The sequence below is a fragment of the Microtus pennsylvanicus genome, chromosome 12 (assembly GCF_037038515.1).
Source record: "Microtus pennsylvanicus isolate mMicPen1 chromosome 12, mMicPen1.hap1, whole genome shotgun sequence".
NCBI classification, from domain to species: domain Eukaryota; kingdom Metazoa; phylum Chordata; class Mammalia; order Rodentia; family Cricetidae; genus Microtus; species Microtus pennsylvanicus.
This window is the reverse complement of record NC_134590.1, coordinates 95548856-95553833: the sequence shown is the minus strand read 5'-3', so window position 1 is coordinate 95553833 and position 4978 is coordinate 95548856.

Here is a 4978-nt window from a genome sequence, read left to right as displayed (position 1 = left end):
CACTTGGCTTGAGTGTGATACACACACAGACTTACTATTAAGGAAAGTTCAAGATCAAGATCCTTTCCTAACTCTGTGACCTTGCAACAGAGAAGTTTCAAGGGGTGTGAAGGGTGTGCCTACTGACACTGGAATTCATTTGATCTGCTAGGCAGCAAATGCTATGGATTGTGTATGTGTGTGTCTCTGTTAGTTTAGGTGTCTTTCCAGTCAATGTTGGTGTAATTACCGTGCGTCTGTATATTCAGTGCTGTGATCCTTTCAAATGGTTGTGAAGGGAGCCCTAGCCTAGGAATGACTTCAGTGACGCGTTATTTTCCTTTCCTAACTCTGTGACTTTGCAACAGAGAAGTTTCAAAGGGTGTGAAGGGTGTGCCTACAGCTCCACTGGCCTTCCTTGACGTGTACAGCTGTTGCCTTTCCTGTCAACATTCTTGTTGGAGTTGGGAAATTGCTGATTTGAACTCAGCCAATTTCATGGAATAGCCCTGGCTGTCCCGGAACTCATTTTTATAGACCAGGCTGTCCTTTTGGTGACGTTCTATTTTTTTTTCTTCCTCTTATTTTTCTATCTGCAGTCAACATTGGTGTAAGGACTGTGCACCTGTATATTCACTGCTCTGATCCTTCTCTCCTTCGTTCCTTCGTTCCTTTCTTCCTTTCTTTCATATGTCTGCCCACTCACGAAAACCCAAAAATTTCTAGCCTCCCAACGCAATTAAAAATAACTAAAATTTTAGTAAACTGGCATTTAAAAAAGGAAGGAAGGAAGGCAGGCAGGCAGGCAGGCAGGCAGGCAGGCAGGCCTGGATGGTGGTTGTGAAGGGAGCCCTGGCCTAGTCATATCCTCTGCCATGACTGTAACTCAGGAGCTCTAAAGGGTCTGAGAAGCTGCTTTCATGCTTCTGCTGCTGGGCATTTATTTATTTATTTATTTATCTGGCTTATGTTGGAGGGGAAGGGAAAGCCAAAGCCTTGTCCTATGGGCTCCACGCTCTCAGTAGTGTCTCATAAACTCGAGTGTGAGGGCCCATGTCTGTCATGTCAGCAGCACTCAGAAACTGAAAACACGAGGATCAGGAGATCATCTTCAGCAACTCAGCAAGTGCGAACCACCGTGGTGGGGAAACAGACCCTCTCCAAGAAATGACTAAAGTGACCTGTTTATTTTTTCTGTTCTAAGTGAAAATGTTCACAACACATCACTATGACGATATTATTCCCGGAAATGAAATCCGAGTGGGATTTTTGAAACACTATTTTTATTTCATTATTATTATTATTATTATTATTTTTTTAAAAAACTATTCCACGTCTGTTTTAATTTTCTCTGACTCGGTATTTAGTCTGAGAAGTGTGGGCTGAGGGCATGGGGAGTGGGGTGAAGAAAAAGAACCACAAGCAAGCAAGCAAGCAGTGGCCATGGTGAAAGGAGACCTTAGATGGCAGGGAACTGCCGTTGCCGCCTCCCTCCCTCCCTTCCTCCCTCGGTCCCTCGGTCCCCCTCGGTCCCCCTCGGTCCCCCTCGGTCCCTCCCTCTCACCATGCCCTAATGGTTGCAGAAGCCCCTGGCCCATCTAGTCCTGTCACCGATCTGTCAGACACGCTCTTTGTTTCCCCGTGAGCGAGCGAGCGAGCGAGCGATCGGATCCATTCGCCTGCTTTCCTAGCTGCCTGTGGTCTCGGTCGTACTTTCGTTTTCGTAGCCCCGAATGTCCAGCCCGGCCCGCCGTTCACCGTGTTCGGGGGTGGGATGGGGAGGGGTGGGGGAACCGACAGGGGAGTTCCCTGTCCTGTTGTGGGCCCGTGCCACCTCCGGGCGTGAGCGTGGAAGGACGCTGTCACGCCAGAGAAGGTGAAGACGCCGTCGCCGCGGTCGCGGCCGAACGAGCGAGCGAGCGAGCGAGCGATCTATGGCGGTCGGTTGTCGGGCGCCCCCTAGCGGTGGCCTTTTTCTGCAACGCTCCTGGTCCTCGGTCGTTGACGAGGACGGGGCGAAATGGCTTTTGTGAGGTGGAAAGAATGACGAGAGTCCCGGCCCGGCAGGCGGGTGTGTCCCGGAGTCGGTGTCGTGCTTGGGGACGGTCTCTGTGTAGGAGGTTGTGCCGGAAGAGTCACCCATGGGTGTGTGCGTTGGGGATGGAACCCAGTGACGGGACCAGCTGGAGAGGGTGCTGGGAGACTTGAGCGGGTCGACCAGAAGGCTTCAGTCGTTTGCGTACTCCCGCTAGGTGTCGGGTCCACCCGGGCCCAGGATCGGTGAAATACCTCGGCTTTAAAAGTTGCTTTTCCCTTGCTTTTTCTCTCTTCTAAAGAGCCCTGGGACCCGGCGACCCGAGGCCGAGAGGAGGCGATGGTTGATCCCGGCTTCCCCGCTGCCCCGTCACGGACTCGTTGGGGGTCTCGGATCTTTTTTTTTTCCTTCCTCTTGCCAGGAACCCTCGGTCCTCAGCGGCGGGCCTTGCCATCCTGAGGCCGAGAGGAGGCCGTGGTCCCGGCTTCCTCGCCTCCCTGGTCCGGACTCTCGGAGCTTTTTTATTAATTTTCTTCCTCTTGCCAGGAACCCTCGGTCCTCAGCGGCGGGCCTTGCCATGCTGAGGCCGAGAGGAGGCCGTGGTCCCGTCTTTCTCGCCTCCCTGGTCCGGACTCGTTGGTGTCTCGGAGTTCTCCCCCGCCCCTTTCTCCTGCCCTCGGTCTTGCGAGAGCCCAGCGGCGGGCCTCGTGTTCTCGAGGCCGAGAGGAGGTGGTGGTCCCGGCTCCCCTGTTCACTGGTCCCCGGTTTCTTGGACTCGAGATCCCCCCCCCAAGTTTTTCTTCTTGCCCTTCTCCATCCCTAGCGGCTGGTCGCAGGGTCCTCGGCCGGGAGGAGGCTGGGCGCCCGGTTTTCTGGCATGTCCACCTCGCTCTCTCGGTCCTTTCATGGTTATGAGGTCGACCAGTTGTTCCTTTGAGGGTCGGTTCTCTTGTTTATGGGGACATTTTTGGGACATTTCACCCAGCCTCACTTTCAGGAGTTCTGTGTGGTCTGTGAATGACTCCCCGTACCTGTTGCCATTCTTCTAATAATTGCTATCTGTCCTTATTGTACCTGCAGATAGGTGCTGACACGCTGTCCTTTAATTGGGTGACATTAAAGGACGCTAGGTGGCGGTCTCTCTTCCGAGCCTCACAGGGTGTGATTTTTCTCCGTCTAGCCCAGCCCGTGTCTCGCTGCTGTGCTTTCCTGTGAGGCTTTTTGAGATGACCGGCTTTCCTTGCCTTGCTTTTGCCCGTGGTGAAGCGTGTCAGGCGTCCCCGCTTCGTGGTTTGTCACCCATTCTGTTTGGATGGTGGGACCCGTCTCTCGATGCTTCTCCCTTGCCATCCCGGTGCTTTTTTTTTTCTTTTGCATGCGGGGACCAGGTTGTGGAGCTCCCGAGTCTCCTCCATGGTCCTCTGCTCCGGTGTGCCTCCCGAGCGCACCGTTTTTTTTTTTACCCCCCCCCCCCAGCTTGTGGAGCTCCCGAGTCTCCATGAGTCCTTTTTGGGTTGAGGGTGGCCCGGCCCTTCTGCTGCCTCATGTTATGTGCCTCCCGAGTGCACTCCTCTTTTATTGGATTCCCCGTTGACCCCCCCACCGCTCTTTTTTTGGTGTGGCGGTGTGAAGGGTTTTCTTTTTTTTTTTCCTTTTTTTTTTTTTTTCCTGTGGCATGTGTTGGGTCTGTGGTGATCTGTCGCTCGATTCTTCCCGGTTCTGCTTTGTTGATCGTTGTGGTGCGCTTGCCCTGTGTTCATTCGGGCCGGAGGCCTAAGCCGCGCCAGGCGAGGGACGGACATTCATGGTGAATGGCGGCCGCTCTTCTCGTTCTGCCAGCGGGCCCCTCGTCTCTCCTCCCCACCTTAACCGGTGGTGTGTGGAAGGCAGGGGTACGGTTATCCGGCCCGAGCCCTGTGAAAGCCCCCCCCGCACTCTTCGCTGTGGTTCGTGGGGGTTCCTGTGAGGCGCGCCGGGGGCTTTGTTCCCCGTCGCGCGTTTCGCTATGCCCACCGTGGGTCTGTTTGGCCCTCCTCCCTCCGAGCCGGGGGAGGGTCGGCTGATTGCCGTGTTACGTGCCCCTCCCGACCGGGCTCGTGTGCACGCGCCTTGCTTGCGATCCTCGTGGTGCTCCTGGAGCGTTCCAGGCCGATCTTCAGAGGTGCCCGGTTCTGAGCGGCGGCGGCGTTTCCCAGCTCCCTGACGTGTATGCCTCCTGTGTGCGGTATGGCCGTTAGCGGTGTTCCTCTGCGAGGTGTGTGATCCCGAGGATCAAGAAAAAAAGGGGGTCGAGGCGAGCGGGTAAGAGAGGCTCGCTGCGGTAAGATGGCTCTCTCACGGCCGTCTTGTGAGATCGGGCGAGCGGCCCACCACGCGCAGCCTTCTACCGTAGGCGGTGAGCCGTTGGGTGGTGTTGAGCGGTCGCGGGGGGCCTTTTAATTTTCTTCTCACCTTTAAAGGTGGTCCGTCGGTGACGGACTGAGAATGCCTCCCCGCCTGGTGCAGACCCGGTGGGTGTTGCCGGAGAGGCAGGCCTGGCTCTCGGGGGACCTCTTGTGTAGTATGCTTTTTCTCAGTCCGGTCCCCCCTGTCCGCGAACGCTCAAGAGTACGCCCCGGAAAGGAAGAAAAAGCCTTACCGATACCGCAGACCCCCCCGCCTCGCCGCGCTCGAGATCATCGAGCGGTGTGTGTGTGTCGCTTCCCCTGCTCTTGCGCTGCCGCGACCGGAGGCTCGTCGGGCCGGGTCCGTCCCGCCCGCCCTCAGTGAGAAAAAGTGCCTTCTCTAGCGATCCGATGAAGAGAGGGCGTGCTTGGGGTCGCCCCGGCAGGCCCCGACCACCCGATGCGCGTAGCTTCGGCCAGGTGCCCCTCGCCGCGTCCCGTCTTTGGGGGGGGAAAACCCGAGCGTTTGTGTCACCCGCTGCGACCCGCGCCTCCTCGCTCCGAGTCCGGGGAGGAACCA